Source organism: Scyliorhinus canicula, chromosome 27 (assembly GCF_902713615.1).
Source record: "Scyliorhinus canicula chromosome 27, sScyCan1.1, whole genome shotgun sequence".
In the NCBI taxonomy this organism is placed as follows: domain Eukaryota; kingdom Metazoa; phylum Chordata; class Chondrichthyes; order Carcharhiniformes; family Scyliorhinidae; genus Scyliorhinus; species Scyliorhinus canicula.
The window spans coordinates 19,609,497-19,633,802 of NC_052172.1; the positions used below are offsets into that span (position 1 = coordinate 19,609,497).

A 24,306-nucleotide genomic window follows, 5' to 3' on the forward strand; every position below is an offset into this window, starting at 1 on the left:
CATCCAATCATGTAATATTTTACCACATAAATAACGCAGATTTATGGAAGGAACAGCATTTGCTCTCCCGTAGAGCAGGCAGCTTTCTCTCATCAGCTGTGACCCACATATTTGATTTGGTTTAATAATTAACTCACTTTTGATGCATTTCACTCGAAAGGGCAGATCTTCCGAGATCTTTTTTTAAAAAATAATATTTTATGATTTTAAACAATACAAATACACATGTTGACCCGCTCAGGGCGAACTTAATTTTCTCAAGTCTGAGAAACCCAGCGATGTCACTAACCCAAACCCCTGATTTTGGGAGCTTCGAGTCCCTCCTCGCTAATAAGATCCGTCTCCGGGCTACCAAGGAGGTAAAGGCCAAGACGCAGCCTCTCTCACCCCCTAGACTCCCGGATCTTCCGACACTCCGAAAATCGGCACCTCTGGACTAGGTGCCACCCTTGTTTTTAGTGCCGTGGACATGACATCCGCCTATCCCTGCCAGTATCCCCTAAGCTTCGGGCATGCCCAAAACATATGGACATGGTTTGCTGGCCCTCCTGCACACCTCACACACCTGTCCTCTATCCCGAAACACTTGCTCATCCGGGCCACCGTCATGTGTGCCCGGTGAACGCCTTGTATTAAAGCTGAGCCTAGCACAGACTCTGCTCAGGACATCCTCCCACAGACTCGCCTCTACATTCCCTCCCAGCGCATCTTCCCATTTCCGCTTTAACTCACCTGAGTTTCCTCCCACTCCATGAGTTACATCTTCCGAGTTCTTACCCCCTTTCCCCAAAACTTTAAAAACTTTCAGCTTGTAGAATGAAGGGAGTAAAAGGGTTTCCTAATTTGACAAAAGGACATTAGTTTAAAACGCTGATTTGTTTTTTTTCCTCCACAGCTGCTGTCAACATTTTCAGTTTGGATTTTGAGTGTCTGCAGTATTTCGGTTCCGGATAGTTTGAAACCTTGGGTTAGAAAGAAAATAATACCAAGTCTTGATGTCATAGAATGCGAGTGACGAGGATTCCAGGGTCCTGGGTTCAATTCCTGGCTTGGGTCACTATCTGTGCAGAGTTTGCACGTTCTCCCCGTGTGTGCGTGGGTTTCCTCCGGGTGCTCTGGTTTCCTCCCACAGTCCAAAGACGTGCAGGTTAGTTGGATTGGCCATGATAAATTGCCCCTAGTGACCAAAAGGGTTGGGAGGGGCTATTGGGGTGGAGATGGGGACTTGGGTGGGTCGGTGCAGACTCGATGGGCTGGGTGGCCTCCTTCTGCACTGTATGTTCTATGCCTACTTATCCGATATTCCTTTTTAACTTGTTAGTTAACCTGCTCTCCCAACATGCCTTCAGCCGCACACAAAAATATATTGTTTCCTCACCTCTTTCCGATTCAATGACCAAACTGTTTGTACAAATACTCACCTTCCCCTGCTGCCAGTGACTATCTCTGGACACCCCTGTCCAATTCCACCTACGCCATTGACGCTGTTAATGATTTCTTGATGTGACTTGACTGAGTAAAGGGGAGCTTCAGGTGCCTGTGGGATGACAACAGGTGAGCTTTGTGTGTGAGTGTGTGTGTGTGTGGTGTGTGTGTGTGAGGTGTGTGTGTGTGTGGTGTGTGTGAGTGTGGTGTGTGTGAGTGTGTGTGAGTGTGTGTGTGTGTGGTGTGTGTGTGTGAGGTGTGTGTGTGTGGTGTGTGTGAGTGTGTGTGAGTGTGAGTGTGTGTGTGGTGTGTGTGAGTGTGTGTGAGTGTGTGTGTGTGAGTGTGAGTGTGTGTGAGTGTGTGTGTGGTGTGTGTGAGTGTGTGTGTGTGTGTGAGTGAGTGTGTGAGTGTGTGTGAGTGTGTGTGTGTGTGTGGTGTGTGTGTGAGGTGTGGTGTGTGTGAGTGTGTGTGAGTGTGAGCGTGTGTGTGGTGTGTGTGAGTGTGTGTGAGTGTGTGTGTGTGTGAGTGAGTGTGTGAGTGTGTGTGAGTGTGTGTGGTGTGTGTGAGTGTGTGTGAGTGTGTGTGTGTGTGTGTGTGTGAGTGTGTGTGTGTGTGAGTGTGTGTGAGTGTGTGTGGTGTGTGTGAGTGTGTGTGAGTGTGTGTGTGAGTGTGTGTGAGTGTGTGTGTGTGAGTGCGAATATCCCTATTGGGTCAACAACCCCTTTCTTACAGTAAAGATGCTATGCAAATGCACTCTGTTGTTGGGCCATAACCCAGGAGTTCACATCACACAACCTCCCACCCCCCACACCCCCATCCAACACTGCCCAGAATGTCACGGCAATGGTGGCCATAATAACCACAATCTTCCAGAAACTTGAATATTCATCCCATGCTTTTCCAGAGTTTCATTGCAGCCTGGCTGCATTCCGGTGTTTCATAGAACATAGAACTTACAGTGCAGAAGGAGGCCATTCGGCCCATTGAGCCTGCACCAGTCCTTGGATAGAGCACCCCACTTAAACCCACGCCTCCACCTTATCCCCGTAACCCAACCTAACCTTTTTTTTGGACACTAAGGGCAATTTATCGTGGCCAATCCACCCAACCTGCACATCTTTGGTCAGTGGGAGGAAACCGGAGCACCTGGAGGAAACCCATACAGACACGGGGAGAACGTGCAGACCCCGCACAGACCCCGACCCTAACCCTGACCCTAATCCTAATCCTGACCCTAACCCTGACCCTAATCCTAATCCTGACCCTAACTCTGACCCTAATCCTAACCCTGACCCAACCCTAACCCCGACCCTAACCCTGACCCTAATCCTAATCCTGACCCTAACTCTGACCCTAACCCTAACCCTGACCCTATCCCTAACCCCCGACCCTAACCCTGACCCTAATCCTAATCCTGACCCTAACCCTGACCCTAATCCTAACCCTGACCCTGACCCTAACCCTAACCCTAATCCTAACCCTGACCCTAGCCCTGACCCTAATCCTAATCCTAACCCCGACCCTAACCCTGACCCTAATCCTAACCCCGACCCTAACCCCACATCCTGATTACAGCAGTGTTGACTCAGCACTAAAGTGGTGTGTGTTATACCTGTTTATACCCTCATGCAAACATTGATTGATCGATTGATATGCCCTCCAGTGTTGATCAACTAACACTAGTCTTACAGATGAAAAATGGCCATTTGGTGAGGTTCTATGAGGCTGCAATCCATGGAAGCATCTTCCCCAAGACTTCCCCAGTGCCTGAAGGGGAAAATGTTCAAAAAATAGATTGGAGAGGTTGGGCCTGTTTTTCTTGGTAAGAATAGTTTGACAGGAGGTTTGATAGAGACATTCAAAATCATGAGGGTCTTGACAGAGTAGACGGGGAGAAACCGTTCCCATTCATGGAAGGATTCAGAACCAGAGGGCACCAAATTCAAGTAATTGTCAAAAGAGGAAATGGCGACATGAGATAAACCTTTATTCACGTGGCGAGTGGTTAGGATCGGGAATGTTCTGCCTGAGAGTGTGGTGGAGGTAGGTTCAATTGGGCCTTTCAATAGAGAACTGAATAAGCATTTCAAAAGGAAAAATATGCAGGGTTACAGGGAAAAGGCGAGGGAGTTACATTAGGTGAATTATTCCTTCAGAGAGCCAGCACAAAGGCAGTAGGCCAAATGGCCTCCTTCTGGGCTGTAACCATTCTGTGATTGTAAAAGGCCGGATTTTGGATTGAATGAAAGTCCTTTCTATTTTGAAGTTTAGCACGTGAGGCTGATCCCGCACTTTAACCAACTTAACTGATCCCAGCTACACTTGTTACCAGATGTGAAGATTGCCTTCAAAGGCCAGGTGCCTCTGCTGCAGACTAGTCGCTCCAAATGTGCCACATCTGGAAGGTCTGGGCTTGTCAATCTGTAAAGTGAAAGAAATAAGGTTTCCTGAGATCACAGGTTGCTGTGGCGGGTCTGAGCCCTGAAGAAATAGGAAACTTACCGCACTGATGGAGCTTGTTACAGTTCCAAAAACATTGTGCAATTTGACAAGTGCATGTTGGGTTATCACTTTGGTCACATCACTCCTGTGTGTTGGGTTTGTGAAATTTTCAAATCGCGGCCACCTGAATTGAGGAAAATCAAACGGAATTATAGAAATAGTCTTTCCAAATGCCAGCCGTGGCTCGAGAAAATTCTGAGCTGTGTTAATGCTAGGTCAAGACTGGGTCCCTGACTTCCCATTCCAGAGACGTCAACTTAAAATCTCGGCTGTCGCTGCCACTGCAGTGCTGAGGGAGCGCAGTGCTGTCTTTTCAATGAAATGTCTGTCTGCCCCCTCAGGTGAACACAAAAGATCATATCAAGGAAGGGCAAGGAGTCCTGGCCAACATTTACCATCCCTCATCCAACAACTCTGAAGCAGATGACCTGTTTCTTAACTCGAATGCTCAAGAAATCTGCAAAGGAACTGAAAACGAAACATTCATGTATCAAATCAGCTGTAATGGATACTATTGATTTGTATACCGTATGTTTTGTTTCACTGTTTCTGAAGGGGTTTACTGTTTACAAATTGGCCGCTGTGTTTTCCTACATTCACAATCGGGACAACACTTTAAAATGGGATGGGTGATTGGTGGCGCAGTGGTTAGCACTGCTGCCTCACGGCACCGAGGTCCCAGGTTCGATCCCGGCTCTGGGTCACTGTCCGTGTGGAGTTTGCACATTCCCCCGTGTCTGTGTGAATCTTGCCCCCACAACCCAAAGATGTGCAGGGTAGGTGGATTGGCCACACTAAATTGCCCCTCAATTGGAAAAAATGAATTGGGTACTCCAGATATATTTTTTAAACATAAATAAATAAATAAAATGGGATGGGTAATAAGCCTTGCCTTGTCCTGTGAATGAATTCAAGAATACATTTGATGACTTTACCTTCTTCAACGCCTAAAGGACCGGTGTTTAGATGGTTCTGAATCACACCACTCAGAAATCTCTGAAATGACTGAATGTTATGATTTATTACAGTGATCCAAGACACAGGGTGCCTGCCTCATTCGTAGGATAGATGAGTCGATTTGCACACAACATGATTTCCCAATGGTAATGAGAAATGCTTGCTTTTATATCACCTTTCATGGCCTCAGGACATCCTGAAGCTCTTCACAGCCAATTAAGTACATTTCCAGGTGCAGTTACTGTTGTAATGTAGAAAATGTAGCAGCCAAATTGTGCCCAGCAAAATCCCCAAAAAACAGCAATCAGATAATCTGGTTTTGTGATGTTGATTGAGGGGGTAAATATTGGCTAGGAGATTCCTGGCTTGGGTCACTGTCTGTGCGGAGTCTGCACTTTCTCCCCGTGTCTGCGCGGGTTTCCTCCGGGTGCTCCGGTTTCCTCCCACAAGTCCCAAAAGACATGCTTGTTAGATAATCTGGATATTCTGAATTCTCCCTCAGTGTACCCGAACAGGCGCCGGAATGTGGTGACTAGGGGCTTTTCACAGTAACTTCAGTGCAGTGTTAATGTAAGCCTATTGTGACAATAAAGATTATTATTATTACGGTTTAAAAATTAATTAATGGGATCTGGACATCGCTGGCTAGGCCAACATTTATTGCCCAACTCCAATTGTCCTTGAGAAGGTGGTGGTGAGCTGCCTTCTTGAACCACTGCAGTCCATGTGGTGTAGGTACATCCACAGTGCTGTTAGGGAGGGAGTTACAGGTTTTTGACCCAGCAACAGTGAAGGAATGGCTGATGTAATTACAGGATATCCTTTTTTAAAAATAAATTTTTAGTACCCAATTATTTTTTCCAATTAAGGGGCAATTTAGCGTGGCCAGGGTAGGTGATATCCTGCACATCTTTGGGTTGTGGGGGTGAGACCCACACAAACACAGGTAGAATGTGCAAACTCCACATGGACAGTGACCCGGGGGCGGGATTCGAACCCAGGTCCTCAGCGCCATAGGCAGCAATGCTAACCACTGTGCCACCGTGCTGCCCAGGGCATCCTTATTTAGCTCTGATATATATGACTCTGCAAAGGCAGATTATAGAAACCGTGTAGATTCAGGAATGTTAATGAAAACACACAAGATCATCACCATCGACAGCATCCATGGTCCCTTATTCACTGGGCAACACACTCCTTTAAGTCAACATCACCCCTTTAAATTAGAACTCAGGCAGAGCCGCTGAACAATAACCACGACACATTTGAAGTTATTTTATCGTTTGTTATCTTTGTCTTTCCTCCAGTCATAGTATCTCTTCCAGGAATGTTCCAAAAAACAAATTCGGAAACAGATATATGAAAAGTTACACATTTCTGAATTGACAGGAAAGATAGATCACATAAAACTTGTCACCCTTCAATGAGGATGTACACAATGCAGCAATTTTACAGATATTTATAGTGTAATCTTCTCCCACATGTTTCTGTGACAATGTAACAATTGAAAGCAATCCGATATAATGGCCACAGTAACTATTATGCTGCAAGTTTAATCACCATGTGGCTCAACTGGTGACCGTGCTGTCCAGTGTGGACAAGCTGATGTGTTTCACCCCTGAGAATGTGTCGAGCCAGCTGATCTCCAAGTGTTTTAGGCAGTACTAACATCAACAATTCCCAGCACCTTATGGAGACAGTAATGGTGGAGGGCTAGATATTTTGGCTGGTGAATGAGTTACCAATCTGCTGCCTTGGTCGCGACGGGTTGAGCTTCTCAAACATCGTTGCAGCTGCACCCATCCAGGCAAGTGGAGAGTATTCCCTCACACTCCTGTTTGGTACCTTCTAGATGTTGGGCAGACTTTGAGGAATAAGCAGGCAAATTATTTGCTGTAGAATTTCCAGCTTCCATTCTTTGGTCACAGTATTTATGAAGCTGGTCCAGTCACTTTCTAATCATTGGTATTCCTGTGAGTGTTGACTGCAGGGGAATTTGGTGATGATTAAGCCACTGAGTGTGAAGACTGTGAATCCCTCCTGTCGGAGATTGATCATTGCCTGACACGTGTGTAGCACGAATGTTACTGGCCACTTCTCAGCAAAAGCCTGGAAGTTGTCCATTTCTTGTTCCAGGTGGGCAAGGACTGCTCATTATCTGAACGGTTGCAAATGGAGTTGAACACTGTAGTCATCAGTGAACATCCCCAACTTCTGACCCTATGAGTGAGTACTGCTTGATACCGCGATTAACCACCCCACTCCGTTGCTATGCCCAAGGAGAGTGGATGGTTAGAACCAATTGGAAGTTGATCTGGGATGATGATTTCTGTGGACACGATCTACTTGGGTAATTTTCCACATTGTTGGGTAGATGCCAGTGTTTTAGTGCTGTGTTAAATTGGTCGGCTAGGGGATGCAACCAGTTTGGGGAACCACAGCCAGAAACATTGCTGCCATTATATCCAGTTCACTTTGATGTCGTCACATCTCCACACTGCAGTGAGAAACCTGTGACCTTCCGGCCTAGCCTGCTTGGCCTGCCATTCTCAGCTCAGCCTTCAGACTGGGTATACCCCTGTGCCCCAATTGCCAGCTCTAGTCCTGCCAAATTCACTGAACTCGAGTTCCACCCACATGGTACCCCCCCCCCCCCCCCCCTGCACCCCGCCATCACCCCCCCTGCTCCCCCACCACACACACACACACACACCTTCCACTAACCCTAGCACTCCAGCGCCTGTTTGGGTACACTGAGGGAGAATTCAGAATGTCCAATTCACCTAACAGCACGACTTTTGGGACTTGTGGGAGGAAACCGGAGCACCCGGAGGAAACCCACGCAGACACGGGGAGAACGTGCAGACTCCGCACAGACAGTGACCCAAGCCGGGAATCGAACCCGGGTCCCTGGCGCTGTGAAGCAACTGTGCTAACCACACCAGCTTTGGTATTTTACCTTCTGCCTAAATCTCTGCGCCAGCCACCAGTCACTTATACTCTGACAAGCCCGGATGATGCGTGGTTCTCGCCTCATGTTGCAGGATTGTAACCAGGCTCCATGGTTAGAGTGTAGCCACCAGTCCCCCGGCAACTGCAATGTTGTAACTTTGTCATTGCTACATTGTAACATCCGCCGCCCTGTAACATTCTCACATTGGCAACGCGGGAGTTATAGAAAACACGAGAGAGAGAAAACAAAGACAAAGTTTCCGTGTGCGCGTCTCTGATCTCGCCGCTCGTTGCACCGTAAATGCAGATGATTCCGCGGCTCAGTACCCCCGGTGCCTGTCCCCAGGCAGACAAAGCGGTCGCTACACGGGATCCACAGGCACCCGAAGGGGATGAGAGGCACTTTGCGGTGGGACAGGGACACCAGGCGGGGTTTGCTGAGGCTGTGGGACATTCCGAGAGGGGCCAGGGAACACGCTCGCCAGATAAAGGACGGAAATAGAAGGGGATTAAAGATAAAATGATCGACTTAAGAAGGATTTAATTTAAATGATGCAGAATGTTCTTTGTGCACGACCGACCAGAACCTATAAGGGTGGAGAGAGAGAAAAATTATATTCAATTCAATTTAAAACCCAGATTGTTCCAAACAAAACATTCAAACTTCAATCCTGCTCCCAAATCATCCTGATATATTTTAAAGCAAATGCCATGGCCCATTTCTGACCCCAGGGTTTATTTCATCCCCAATACCGCCAGAGGTTTTGTTTGAAGCTCAGAAAAATCAATCTCAGACCAGCTTTCAAAGAAACCAGAAGGCAGCAACTGAGCTGAAAGTGAAAGTGAAGTTTGTGGGAGGAGTTTAAAGGGCCCTTTGCCGCCCAAAGAGACAACGACCCCAGCCAGCCGAGGGACAATATTATACTGTCAAAACTTGCATTTATATAACACCTTTCTGGACCCCTGGGGACATCCCAAAGCTCTTGATTTACAGCCATTGAAGTGTTAATGATGATTTGATGTACTGCCCTTGGACTAGATTTTGAATAATCTAAAGTAGTGCCAAGTGAGTGCTGGATTTAGAGGCCTTCAGGTAGATGCATCTCTTTTTAAAATAGAACAAGAATGTTGTTCCCTGGTCAACAGCAATCGTACAAACAAATCACAGAATCATAGAAAAGTTACAGCACAGAAGGAGGCCATTTGGCCCATCTGTCCATGCCCGCCCCAGGACACCAGGTGCCCTTGCTAATCCCACCTTTCTCCACCCGGGAGCCCTCAGCACTAAAGGTGCAGATCCAGGTATTTTTTAACAGAGTTTAGGGTCTCTGCCTCCACCACCAATTCGTGCAGCGAATTCCAGACTCCCACTGCCCTCTGCGTAAAAACATTCTTCCTCATGTCCCCTCTACACCTTCTGCCTCTTCTCCTGAATCTATGTCCCCTGGTTCTACAATTCTCCACCAAGGGAAACAATTTTATTCTGTCGATTAACTGGACAACACAATGGCACAGTGGCTAGCACTTCTGCATCGCAGCACCAGGGTTCGATTCCGGCCTTGGATGACTGTGTGGAGTCTGCACGTTCTCCCCGTGTCTGCGTGGGCTTCCTCCGGGTGCTCCAGGTTTCCTCCCACAGTCCAAAGATGCCGGTTAGGTGGATTGGCCGTGCTAAATTGCCCCTTAGTGTCCAAAGATGTGCAGGTTAGGTGGGGTTATGGGGACAGGGCAGGGAATGGGCCAAGGTAGGATGCTCTTTCAGAGGGTCAGTGCACACTCGATGGGCCGAATGGCCTCCTTCTGCACTTTAGAGGTAACATGGCTCCTTGATCATTTAACTCCTGCCTATATGCAAAGTATTTAGAAAGGTGCTATACTGGTCTTCCATACTAATATTGCCCCAGAGATTTGAAGGTCCAAGATTCCATCCCTGATCAATACTAAGTTAACCTATTGACCTATTCATTTCTGGAAATCTGAAGCCGCTGAGATTTACAGACCTTAATGTTCTGATTTAGGCAACAGAAGGGAGATAGTTTTCTAAACCTCTGGGCATATGAAATGTAGGCAGGAATGTAAACACAAATAGGGTCAAGTTGCCCATGGACTGGGGCCCAGAAGAGCAAGCTTTGAGGGTCTGTGCTTGGCGTTAGTGCTGTAGTCTGGGCAGACCCAGATCATCGGAGGGAGGGGGAGCCGCAGGAGGGAAGGAATCGCTTTGGAATCCTGGGAAGAAGCCATGAATATTCAGGATCGATTGGGAGGAGTGATTTTAACAGGCTGGTGGGGGTCGGAGGGGAAAGTGTGGGGGGAGAATGTCTACTGCTGCCTATTCCTGACAGTAAGGAGCAAGGAGCCAGTCTCTGCCATTTGTGCATGGGTACGTCGGTTCTAAAATCAGTGGGGCACCAAACAGAGGCATTTGTTCCTTTCCCATCTGTATCTGACTTTAGCTCCTTGTGAACTGTTTTAGACAGGCAAAGAGGCAGACTGAGTCACAGAGGACTGGCTAGGTGCTAATTAACTGCAGTTTGTTGTTGCTTTTATTTTCATTGCTTTTAATTACAGTGCGCTTGCACTGTGGAGTTCTCATTAACACCTGTAAAAATAATTATTACTGCTCAATCGCACAGTGGAAATGCAGCTGAAAAGGGGTGGAATATTTCCAAGCTTGTGGAAACAGCGGCCCACAACTGTCACCAGTCACCGTGTGAGAACTGATCATCTCCTCCCGTCAGCCCTGCTCTGTGTCTCCACCAAGAATAGTAATAATCCTCCCATGATTGGCGCTTAGTCACCCCCCCCTGCTCTGTACCTCATCCAAGTGCCCATCCTTCAGATTTAATTCTAACCAGTCAGTGTCTGCAGAAAGTTTTTAAAAATAATTTAGAGTACCCAATTCATTTTTTCCAATTAAGGGGCAATTTAGCGTGGCCAATCCACCTACCCAGCACAGCTTTGGGTTGAGGGCGAAACCCGCGCAAACACGGGGAGAATGTGCAAACTTCACACGGACAGTGACCCGGAGCCGGGATCGAACCTGGGACCTCAGCCCTGTGAGACTGTGCCACCCTGTGTCTGCAGAAAGTTGAGGGAAAATTTAACGGAGGTGTTCAAAGTTGTGAAGGGTTTTCATTTGCCAGATAAAATAAGGAGAGAAGGTTCCCGCAGGCGATTGGGTCAGTCACTCGATGGGACAGATTTAAGATCATAGAATTTACAGTGCAGAAGGAGGCCATTCAGCCCATCGAGTCTGCACCGGCTCTTGGAAAGAGCACCCTACCCAAGGTCAACAACTCCACCCTATCCCCATAACCCTGTAACCCCACCCAACACTAAGGGCAATTTTGGACACTAAGGGCAATTTATCATGGCCAATCCACCTAACCTGCACATCTTTGGACTGTGGGAGGAAACCGGAGCACCCGGAGGAAATCCACGCACACACGGGGATGATGTGCAGACTCCGCACAGACAGTGACCCAAGCCGGAATCGAACCTGGGACCCTGGAGCTGTGAAGCGATTGTGCTATCCACAATGACTGGCAAAAGAAGCAGGGTGGAGATGAGGAGGTTTTAAGCCATGGGTGTTATAATCTGGAACACACGGGAGATGAAATAGAACTTTTCAGAAGGAAATCGTATCAATCCTTGAAGGTAAGCCGGCTTGAGACAGTTTTTCTGTCCGCTTGAAAGATGATACAAAGCGGCTTGATTTAGACAAGTTGAGTGAGTGGGCAAATAAATGGCAGATACAGTATAATGTGGGTGAGTCTGAAGTTTTCCACTTTAGTAAGAAAAATCAGAATGGCAGAGTATTATTGAAATGATGATAGGTTGGGAAATGTTGATTATACAAAAGGGGCCTGGGTTTCCTTTTACACCAGTCACTCAAAACAAACATTCAGGTTCAGCAGGAAGTTAGGAAGGTAAATGGTATATTGGCCTTCATTGCAAGAGGGCTTGAGTACGGGACAGATGGGACTTTCAAGGAAACACACAGCGCTGCAGCGTGGGGACCCAGGCAATTGGGGAAAAGTGACTGTTGTGGAGGGAGCACCAATCAGAGCTTTGGTAGCTCTAAATTTGCTGATAGGCTCAAACATGAACCTATCAGCAGGCAAGACTGAACAGCATCGGGCTCTGATTGGTGGACTCCCCGTAAGAGCGGGAAAACACAGTTTGGCAGACGTTGAGAGGTGGTGGAGACTTGGAGCAGTTCAGACAGGGATCTCCGGAATTGGCGTGAAGTTTCTAGACTGTCATTGGTGCAAAGCAGCAGCCAGGTGTCTGGTATTCCGTCTGGCCCGGCAGGCGGGAACAAGGGGGTCACAGTCTGAGGATACAGATTGGACAGGGGATTGAGGGGAAATGTCATCACTCAGAGGGTGGAGAACCTGTGGAATTCTCTGTGCTGTTAGATTCTATTATTCCATTCAAGCCACCTTGATCTAAGCCAGTTAACCTTGACTGATTTCCCCCCTCCCCTCATATCAGCTGGGGAAAGTTGCACCCCTCCACTGAGACCAGTTAATTGATCCCAGGGCTGGATTCTGCTAATGCTGTACCGAACCCTAACCCTAACGTACGGAGCCAGAGAGGGGCATCAAAATCTCAGCTAATATTTCTTCCTGAATAACCTAACAATGTGCTTTATTTATTGTTTGTTGAATATAATAATATTTTGAAATAATTTTTTTTAAATGTTGCATGAAGTTGAAAGACATATCTTCAAAGAACATTCCAGATTTTAAATATGTTTTGGGAACTTGGAACACATACTCCACCTAGTGGCCACTGGGTGTAGAATTATTTCTGCAAAGTCTAACAATGCACATTTCCTTCATTACTTTCTTTCTTCCATCTTTCCTTCCTTGTCTCATCTCTTCACATATTTTCTAAAACCATAATGCGATGTGTTTGCAAAATATTCCTGAACTCTGCTCTACTTTTACCCCCCCCCCCCCCCCCCCCAGTGAAATGTACCCCTGGTTCTCGATAATGGCGTACCAGTAAATGGCCAGTGTGTGTGTGTGTGTGTGTGTTTGGGGGGGGGGGGGGGGGGGGGGGGGGGCGTTGTTGCTGTGCAAATCTGTGCCCCTGAATCGGGTGGCACGGTGGCACAGTGGTTAGCTCCAGGGACCCAGTTCAATTCCGGCATTGGGTGTCTGTGTGGAGTCTGCACGTTCTCCCCGTGTCTGCGTGGTTTCCTCCGGGTTCTCCGGTTAGGTGGCTTGACCGTGCTAAATTGCCCCTTAGTGTCCAAAAGGTCAGATGGGGTTACTGGGTTATACATAGAAACATACATAGAAAATAGAAGTAGGAGGAGGCCATTCGGCCCTTTAAGCCTGTTCCGCCATTCGTTATGATCATGGCTGATCATCAAATTCAACACCCTGGTCTCGCCCTCCCCCCATATCCCCTGATCCCTTTAGCCCCAAGAGCTACATTTATTTCCTTCTTGAAATTACACAATGTTTTGGCCTCAACTACTTTCTGTGGTAGTAAATTCCACAGATTCACCACTCTCTGGGTGAAGAAATTTCTCCTCACCTCAGTCCTAAAAGGTTTACCCCTTATTCTCAAACTATGACCCATAGATCTGGATCCTTCACCATCGGGAACATTCTCTCTGAATCCACCCTGTCTAATCCTGTTAGAATTTTATAAGTGTCAATGAGATCCCCTCTCACTCTTCTAAACTCCAATGAATAGAATCTTAACCGATATAATCTCTCCTCATACGACAGTCCTGCCATCACAGGAATCATCTGGTAAACAGCAAGAACATCCTTCCTCAGATAAGGATGCCAGAATTGCACACAATACTCCAGGTGTGGCCTCACTAAAGGCTGAAAACTGCCTCTTATAATTCGGAGCAGAATTGAAGGGGTGTGAGATAGTACGGAGCAGGTACACAGAACATTCGAAGTAAGACTGTAGTTACCGAAAGAACAAATGGTAATACTATAACAAATATTGAATGTGAAATGAGCTAATAATTAATAATACATTGTGATACATCTTCACTCAAGGGTTGTGAACCTTCGGAATTCTTTACCCCGGGATTTGGATGAAAACATTTTAAAAAGCGCAAGCTAATGTTTGTTTAAAATTTAGAGTACCCAATAATTTTTTCCAATTAAGAGGCAATTTTTTTTTTTTAGAACAGTACAGCACAGAACAGGCCCTTCGGCCCTCAATGTTGCGCCGAGCCATGATCACCCTACTCAAACCCACATATCCACCCTATACCCGTAACCCAACAACCTCCCCTTAACCTTACTTTTTTATTAGGACACTACGGGCAATTTAGCATGGCCAATCCACCTAACCCGCACATCTTTGGACTGTGGGAGGAAACCGGAGCACCCGGAGGAAACCCACGCACACACGGGGAGGACGTGCAGACTCCACACAGACAGTGACCCAGCCGGGAATCGAACCTGGGACCCTGGAGCTGTGAAGCATTTATGCTAACCACCATGCTACCCTGCTGCCCAAATTTAACGTGGCCAATGCACCTCTCCTGCACATCTTTGGGTTGTGGGGGGCGAAACCATACAAATACAGGGAGAATGTGCAAACTCCACACGGACAGTGACCCAGGGTTGGGATTTGAACCTGGGTCCTCAGCACTGCAGTCCCAGCGCTAACCACTGCGCCACCATCTTGACCCACAATGTTAAAGGGGAATTTAATTGCGCTCAAAATTTGAGAGTAAATATTTGTAAAATGTATTTATTTATTTATTATTTTTTAAACCCCACCCCCTTGCTGACATCTCAATTTTCCTTAAAGAATTTGATGAACAGCTTCCATCCCTGGGCAAACCCAACAACTGACCCCCTTAAGGCGAACTTAATTATCTCGGGCCCTAGTTTCGGGGGTCCAGAGTCCCTCCACTCCAGCAAAGCCCATCTCCGGCTACCAGGGAGGCAAAGGCTAGAACATCCGCCTCTCTCACCCTCGGGACTCCCCGGTCTTCCAACATTCTAAAGCACCTCAGCACCTTTGGACATTATGTTCGCGAACCCCTGCCTGAACCCCTTCAGCTTTGGACATGCCCAGAACATGTGGACATGATTCGTGGGCTTCCCCGAGCACTGCCCACACCTGCCCTCTACCCCCTCAAAGAACTTGCTCATCCTTGCTACCGTCACATGAGCCCTGTGGAATTCTTTAAACTGGATAAGGCTGAGCTTTGCACACAACGGGAATGCATTCACCCTCCTCACAGCTTCCTCCCACAATCCAGCCTCCACCCCCCCCCCCCCCCTCATTCCCGTTTGACTTCCTCTATCGGGGCTCCCGCCCAGTCCATTAGCTCCTTGTAGATCTCGGACACCTTACCCTCCCCCACTCCTTCCTTCAACCTTATCCTGTAATCCCAGGGGCGGCAACATGGGAAAAGGCAGCACCTGTTACCTCACATAGTCCAGTTCCTGTAAGTGTCGGAACCCTTCTCGCTGGGCAGTTCATACACCTCCTCCAATTCCTCGAAACTCGAAAAGCTGCCCCTCCAACCCCGAAACCCTGCATCCCCCCCCCCCCCCCTGAACTCGTGCCCCTGCAAGGGGCCGTCTCGATCCGCTCCCACGCCGGCCCCTCTCCCACTACCCACTTCCTCGCCATAGCAATACTCGCTGCCCAATAATAATTCATTCCCTCCTTTCCCTTGGCTCCCCCCTCACCTCCTTTGCCCGTGGGGATTTCCCCACTCACACAAACCCCGAGATCAGAGCATTTACTCTCCTGAAGAATAACTTTGGGAAAAGATTGGGAAGTTCAGAAAAACAAAAGAGAGCGTCGGGCGTACTGTCATTTTCACTGTCTGCACCCTCCCCGGAGAGTGGCAGCACCCCCCACCTCTTGTGGATAGCACAATCGCTTCACAGCTCCAGGGTCCCAGGTTCGATTCCGGTTTGGGTCACTGTCTGTGTGGAGTCAGCACATCCTCCCCGTGTGTGCGTGGGTTTCCTCCGGGTGCTCCGGTTTCCTCCCACAGTTCAAAGATGTGTAGGTTAGGTGGATTGGCCATGATAAATTGCCCTTAGTGTCCAAAATTGCCCTTAGTGTTGGGTGGGGTTACTGGGTTATGGGGATAGGGTGGAGGTGTTGACCTTGGGTAGGGTGCTCTTTCCAGGAGCCGGTACAGACTCGAAGGGCCGAATGGCCTCCTTCTGTACTGTAAATTCTATGAAATATCTTGAAATCCCCCCTTCCCTCTTCCACCAACTGTGCCAGGTTCAGCTTGTGCAGCTGATCCCATCCCCACGCCACCTGGATACCCAAATATCTAAAGCCCGCCCCCACCATCTTAAACGGCAACTCACCTAACTCCTCTCCTGCTCTCTGGCCTCGATCGGGAAGACCTCACTCTTTCCCGTGAATAGCTTATATCCAGAGAACTGGCCTAACTCCTGTAAAATGCTCATAATTCCCCCAATGACTCCCAGTGGGTCTCCCAGTGGGTCTGAGATATAAAGTAACAGGTTGCCCGCATATAGCAAGACCCTGTGCTCAACAGTCCCCTCCACCAGCCCGCACAATCCTTCTCCAACTCCTTGATGCTCCAAGCGCCATTTCCAATGGCTCTACTGCCAAGGCAAAAAGCAACGGGGAGAGTGGGCACCCCAGCCTTGTCCCACGGCGTAGCCCGGAATACCCCAGGCTCACACGATCCATCTGCACGCTCGCTACCGGACCCAGTCTACAAGCCGCTACCTGAACCTGAACCGTCCCAACACTTGCCACAAGTACCCCCATTCCACCCGATTCAGTGGCTTCACCAGTGGCACACAAAGAATTTCTCGCTCCAACAGCTCCCTTCTTCTCGACCCACTTCTGGTCAGTGGATCCATCCACCAACCCCACCAGTGAACTTTACCTTTCCTCCACCACCTCTACACCTACTTCCCCCAAAACATCTGCCCAGCAAATGGGGAAAAGGACCAAAAAAAAAACACCTCGAGCGGGAGCTGCCAAATGTGCGACCACTCACTCCATAACCGCCACCAGAAGTCCTGAGAGAGTAAATATTAATGGAAGTTTCCATTGATCAGTGAATGGAAGGGCAGGTTTGTAACTTAAAAAGGGAGAAAAATAGGATTATTTTCTTGGAAAGGGTTAAGAGGATATGGATTCCTAATTTGCAATGCAATTAATTACATGGGATGCAGTCACTGTTATTAGATACATAAGAACATAACATAAGAAAGTGAATGAGGATTAGACCACACATTCTATCAAGCCTGCTCTGTCATTCAATATGATCTTCGGCTCCAGCCCCACTTTCCCGCCCTTTTACCATATCGTTAATTCCCCGAGACCATAAATCTGTCTATCCCAGTCTAAATATATTCAACGATGGAGCTTCCATAATTCTCTGGGATAAAGAATTCCGAAGATTCACAACCCTATGAGTGAAGATATTTCTCCTCACAATATAATGTCATCAGAATTGTAGGAAGTCATGCCACAGTTTTGTACTTAACAAGATCTGAAGGGCAATTAGGGATGGCCATTAAATGTTGGCCTAGATAGAGTCGCCCCACCCCCGCAAATGATTTAAAAAAAATATCCAACAGGCTTCAGGTGGGCTGAATTAAAAAAAAATACATTTAGAGTTCCCAATTCATTTTTTCCAATTAAGGGGCAATTTAGCGTGGCCAATCCACCTCCCCTGCACATCTTTGGGTCGTGGGGGGTGAAACCCACGCGAACACGGGGAGAATGTGCAAACTCCACACGGACAGTGACCCAGAGCCGGGATCGAACCTGGGACCTCGGCGCCCATGAGGCAGCAGTGCTAACCACTGTGCCACTGTGCTGACCTTCAGGTGGGCTGAAATGACCAGTTAATCTAAAAGACCAATAATATTAGAATCGTGCTCATCTATTTTCTGGGTGCTAATTGATGTGTTGAATTTTCAAGTGGTTCTGTTTTTATTTGGGATTTGAAAAGCAGGTAGCGGGGAGGGGAGGTAGCGGGGAGGGGAGGGGGCGGGGGTGGTAAACATCATCACAAGTGTGATCGATCAAATAGACGCATTCGGCATCAAGTTGGCTGTGTTTTGTATGTGTACATTATGCTTGTTGTGCCTGTGTTTAGTGTGTGTGGTGCTTGTGGTGTGTGTTTTTTGCTCTGTGTGTGTGTTTTGTATGTAAGTATTCATAAATTCATGTCTCTCCATTTCTGAGACAGTGCCTACACCCCAGACGGTCAAATCAGGCACATTATGTCATCCGCACTTGCTGGCTAATGATCCCATTTTGATTTCTTGAATCAACACAAATAAAGTAAAATAAGAAAATTGTGTTGAAAATATTTATCGTCCTTTCTTCAGCCTGAATTTTTTCGAAAGTGGGGGGGGGGTGTAGTAGTATGGAGGACGGGAGTAGTTCAGCAAACAGCCTGGACTGACCGTAATCGAGGCCCTCTCTGAAGACCACAGTGTTGAAAGTATAAAAATAGCCCTGTTGTCCAGAGCCACGTGGTTCGTTGCCAAATGGACAGCCCATTGAAACCAGGAATTTCTAACTGTCTGAGCCAGAAATTCCTGCAGACGGCTCTCCTGTAAAACACTGCAGATTTCAGACAGCGCTAAGAGTTTCTGTGACGCTCCCCGAGGAGATCATTATGTTCTCTGGGTTCATTCTGTCAATGCCGTTACCCAGCATCAGCACAGCCTGCCATTTCTGGTCATGTTTTAGCCATGAGATGCTGCTCAAGCAATCCATTCTCCAGACTCCCCAAAATCCTCGCTGACTTTCTTCAACAAATAAAACTTGGACCTTTCCTCCTGAAAAACATTGCGAGAAACAATTGGCATTTTGAAAGGATCGTAATTCAATGAAGTGATACTTTCCGTGTGGTTTTGAGTGCTGCGGTGACTTGGGACTGAGAAATGGCTGTCTTAGTTATTTTAATGTGACCACAGGCTGTAATCCTTCTGTTAAAGTGTGTACCTAGTCACTAAGGATAGTCAGTTTTCTGCTTTTTCCTCAGTTGGCTTGTTGGCTAGTCTCCTTTGCTAAATGGCCATTTTCCATGCGTGAGCACAGACAATGAATGTCAGTCAACTAATTGACTGCAGTGGGCATCAAGCCAAGCCTGATCCTTGTTCTGAGCTGATGTCCCCATTTTACAGCAGGGGTGATTGGAAAACGATTAGGATCAGGATTCCACCTCCCCTCCACACCACAGCTAGAAGTTGCCATGAATGTTAAGGACGTTGCGAACGAGTTATTGCTCCTCCTGAGTTGAGCCATCCAACAATCAAATTCAAGATATAGTCAGTGCGGCTGAATACCGTACTCGGCAGTGTGTTCACACACCGAGACATTGGCAGCTCCGAATGTCGCTAGTTAGTCAAGCACATGATGGCGGTCGTGTAACCCCTCCCCCCCGTGAAACATAAAACCTGAAACAAACTAAGTTGTCTCTGCTAGTAGATCACCTTGGGTAATGCACGTGGTGAAAATGAAATGAAATGGAAATCGCTTATTGTCACAAGTAGGCTTCAAATGAAGTTACTGTGACAAGCCCCTAGTCGCCACATTCCGGAGCCTGCTCAGGGAGGCTGGTACAGGAATTGAACCCACGCTGCTGGCCTGCCTGGGTCTGCTTTCAAAGCCAGCGATTTAGCCCAGTGTGCTAAACCAGCCCCTAATGATTGTTTTGTAGCAATGGAGCATTATCAGCAAACAGTGACAGGGTAAGTGTGTGATGGAAAGTAAGGTCATCTTTAGGGAGGAGGTGGCACAGTGGTATTACCACTGGACTGTTAATGTTCTAGGGACAGGAGTTCAAACCCCAACACAGCAGGTGGAGGAATTCAAATTCAATTAATAAATCTGGAATTAAAAAACAAATCTATAAAGGCAACAGTAGGTTTGAGTAGGGTGATCATGGCTCGGCACAACATTGAGGGCCGAAGGGCCTGTTCTGTGCTGTACTGTTCTATGTTCTAAGAATGTCTTTTAAGGAAGGAAATCTGCCGACCTTACCCGGTCTGGTCTACACGGGACATGCAACCAGTCAACCCGATACAAAGTCCAAAAGGCTGCGAACTCCTGGAACTACCCTCCTAACGGCACAGTGGATGTTCCGACAAGACCCTCTGGTTGATCCAGATTGTGTCACCTTTTCCTCCGTTATAGTAAAGCAGTTTATCTTTGGCACGAGGAGATCTGCTGGCAATATTGTGAAGACATTATGTGCTCCCGCACCTCACCTTTGTCACATTGCAAACATCACGCTGTCTTTGTGCAAAAGTGTAAAGTGATAAAGGAATGTTTGGAATGCGCAAACCGCACAGGTTACCACAACTGCAGAGTCTCTCACCTGTGTGAATGACGTCACATAATACCAGTTCAATCCTGTCATTTTAAAGAGCTCGCACTTACAGTTAATGGCAAAATAATAGTTGGTCATTTACATGGAGCTGCATTCTCTGCTTCACGACACCAGAAGTGTGAATTGCGATCGGACGGAGAATCGTGCAAAATTGAAGGTTTGCAGCTGGCGCCGATTTTGCCGCCATGTTCCGATCCCTCGCTGGCAGCGGAATCAAAGTTTGCGGCGCCCTGGTGAGTCCAGGCAAAATCGGCATTGCATGCACCGTCCACAAAGGACTCCCAAAACCCCTCCAATGTCAGGCAGGCCCAGAACATATGAGTATGATTAGGTGACCCACCGCCCCATCTAACTTCTAACCCCGGAAAAAACACCACTTTAAGCTGAATGGGGCTCAGTCTCGTGCACACAAGGTCGAATTTACCCTTTGCAGAGCCTCACTGCATAACCTCACCTCAAATAGCCCCCCCAGCTCCTCCTCTCACATCCTGCACCGAGGACTTCTTCCTCTCCATCAATTCGCCGTATATGTACGAGTTCCTACCCTCCCCTATCTCGTCCTCAGACAGAATCGTTTCAGCAACGACAAGGGTGGTAACCTGGGAAATGCGGCAAACTGCTTTTCCCATCACTGTAAACATTTTGGGAGTCCCTCTCGGTGCATTTTGCTGCCACTTCCCCGCTCTTTACCCCTTCTCTAATAGGCACTGTGAGCAATGTTAGAGAAAGTCAGCTAATGACACTAATGACCTGAAATTATCTTTAGGTATATAGTGCCTAATTTAGGTGGGGTGGGGGGGGGGGGGGGGGGTGCGCAGGTGGTGGGGGGGCTGATGAAAGGTGTACAACACAGTTTGGAGAACATTTGATGTCAGCATCACACTTCCGGGTTCAGTATGTTATAATAAGGACCTGAGGGAGTGACCAGAATCCGGGGACCAGCAATTGGGGTTCAACAATCAATTGGAGAATTTGGGTTGAATCATAGAATCCATACAATGCAAAAGGAGGCCATTCAGCCCGTTATTGAATTTCCACCGATCGTCTACAGAACACCCTACTGAAGCCCATTCCTCGACCCAAACAGCTCTATCCCCCGTAACTTAACCTGCATATCCCTGGACATTAAGGGCCAATTTATCACGGCCAATCCATCTAACCTGCACATCTTTGAACTGTGGGAGGAAACCGGAGCACCTGGAGGAAACCCACACAGACACGGAGAGAACGTGCAGATTCCACCCAGACTGTTGCCTGAGGCCGGAATCGAATCTGGGTCCCTGGTGCTATGAGTCAGCAGTGTTAACCACTTTGCCACCATGCCATCTTTTTGGATGGTTGAAGTAAAATGGATTATAATGCCCTTCCTTGGCTCTGTGATCTTGTGTACTTGTTTGAGTTTGGCTAATGTGGTTTCTGATGTCTCCATGTCTCCATGTAACCACCTTGGAACATATTGTGCCCAATTCTATTTTCAGTGAGTAAACCCCAAACCTTCAATTTATATTCACCGCACATCACGAGGATGCTGCCATTTATTTAGCTTCCTCCTCGCACGTACCCGGCAGCTTCAACCACTCCACCACCTCCCCTGCCCCCTTCTGCCAACAGACTCAAAAACCCAGGATCGAAGGCGGCAGAAGAAGGCAGGTCATCCTGACCAACATTTCCTGCAGCAAACAACGGGAGCCATGGAAGGCCATAAACAGTGCGCTGATTGTGCCTGGAACTTGGGCAGCACACCCAGTTCTATCCTTGGAATGCTTAGAAATCAAAATAATAATTCTTAATGCTATTTATTCAGGATGCATTTGTGTCGTCGGCTAGATAGAATAATGGTGAGCTATAGAAGCGAGCAAGCAAGTGCACCTTGCCCAATGAACAGCAGCTTTATTACTGTACTGGTGCAGTCCCCTTTGGCACTGTTTCCATTCAGTCAGAGAATATGGGAGAAGTTTCTAGAATATGGGGCGGGATTCTCCGACCCCACGCAGGGTCGGAGAATTGGCGGGAAGCGGCGTGATTTCCGCTCCCGCAGGTCTCCTAATTCTCCCGCCGGTAAAAAACCGGCGTTGTGCAAATCCCGCCGGCAGCCTGTGAAAACAGCTGGCGCCGGCGGGATTTCTTTTTTTAACAACTAACCTTAAATCTCCGGCCCGGATGGGCCGAAGTCCCGCCGCTGGGAGGCCTTCTCCCGCCGCCGAGGTGTACACCACCTCGGAAACGGCGGACTCAGCGGCGCGAGCGGGCCCCCGGGGTCCTGGGGGGGGCGGGGGGCGATCGGACCCGGGGGGGTGCCCCCACGGAGGCCTGGCCCGCGATCGGGGCCCCCCGCTCACTCCGCGGGGCAGTGCCGTGGGGGCACTCTTTCTCCTTCCGCGCCGCCACGGCCTCCGCCATGGCGGACGCGGAGGAGAACCCCGCATCGCGCATGCGCCGGCAGTGAGGTCAGCGGCCAGCTGCCGCTGACGTCACTGCCGGCGCATGCGCTGACCGCCGAAAGCCTTTCGGCCAGCCCCGCTTCCGACTGCGCCGGGTGTTTGCGCCAGTCTACCGGTGCAAACTGCTCCGGCGCGGGGCTGGCCCCCAAAGGTGGGGAGAATTCCCCACCTTTGGAGGAGGCGCGACCCCTGAGTGGTTGGCGCCACTCCCCTACGCCGGCACTCTCCGTCACGCCGGGTAGGGGAGAATCCCGCCCATGGTGAGCGGTTTGGAATAAGTGGAAAGCATCTTCCGATTGTCTTAATTTTCTCCAGGACCAGTCGGAATAAATGTCTGGTGATAAAGTACATTCTGACCAATTCAAAATTTGACTGAAATCAGGGTAATGTTAAAATGAGAAATCACCAGGGAAGGAGCTCCACCAATATAGGGGGGACAGTAAGTTGCAATGAAGAAATAAAAACCTTACAAATGGGTATTGATAAGTTAGGAGTGAGGGCCAAAATGAGGCAGATAGAGTTTTATTCCATAGAACTCACAGTGCAGAAGCAGGCCATTTGGCCCATCGTATCTGCACCAGCCCTTGGAAAGAGCACCCTATTTAACCCCATGCTCCCCCTATATCCCTGTAACTCAGTAACCCCACCTAACCTTTTGTTTTTGGACACAAAGGGCAATTTAGCCTGGCCAATCCACCTAACCTGCACATCTTTGGACTGTGGGAGGAAACCGGAGCACCCGGAGGAAACCCACGCAGACACAGGGAGGACGTGCAGACTCCGCACAGACAGTGGCCCAGCCGGGAATCGAACCTGGGACCCTGGAGCTGTGAAGCAACTGTGCTAACCGCTGTGCTACCGTACTGCCCTTCGTGGAACAGTGTGAGGTCAGGCATTCTGGTCGAAAAAATGGAAGGGCAACTTATTATCTAAATGTGGAGAGACTTTGGGGTCCTCCAATGCAAAGGACTCTGGGTGCATGAATCACAGAAAATGAGCATGCAGGTGCAGCAGATAATAAAGAAAGTAAATGTAATGTTGGCATTTATAGCTGAAGGAATAGAGTATAAAGGTAAGGAAGTGTTGTTACAACTATACAAGGCATTGGTAAGACCACACCTGGAGTATTGTGCACAGTTTTGGTCCCTTATTTGAGGAGGGATGTAGTGACATTGGAGGCAGTTCAGAGGAGGTTCACTAGATTCCAGAGGTGAGGGGTTTGTCGTATGGGGAGGGATTGAACAGTTTAGGCCGATACTGTCTCGAGTTTAGAAGAATGAAGGGAGATCTAATTGAGGTATACAAGATGCTAAACGGTCTGGATAAAGTAGACGTGGAGCTTCCTCTTGTGGGGCATTCTAAATCAAGAGGTCAAAATCTTAGAATAAGAGGTAGCAAATCTAAGGATTTGAGGAAAAATTGCTTCTCCCAAAGGGTTGTGAATGTGTGGAATTCGCTACCCCAGAGTGCGGTGGATGCTGGGACAGGGAGTAAATTTAAGGAGGAGTTAGACAGATTTTTAAACGGTAATGGGTTGAATGATTATGGAGAACGGGCAGGACGGTGGAGTTGGGGCCAGGATGGGATCAGCCATGATCACATTGAGGGTGTTAGGCTCGGGAGGCTAAATTACTGACTCCCGTCCGGGGTCATGTGTTCTAGGGAGGT

General features: G+C 48.2%; 1 pseudogene; it reads right to left on the reverse strand.

Annotated features, from left to right (window-relative positions):
• LOC119957721 overlaps positions 1-24,306 on the reverse strand; it is a 38,755-nt pseudogene that overhangs the window by 6,246 nt on the left and 8,203 nt on the right.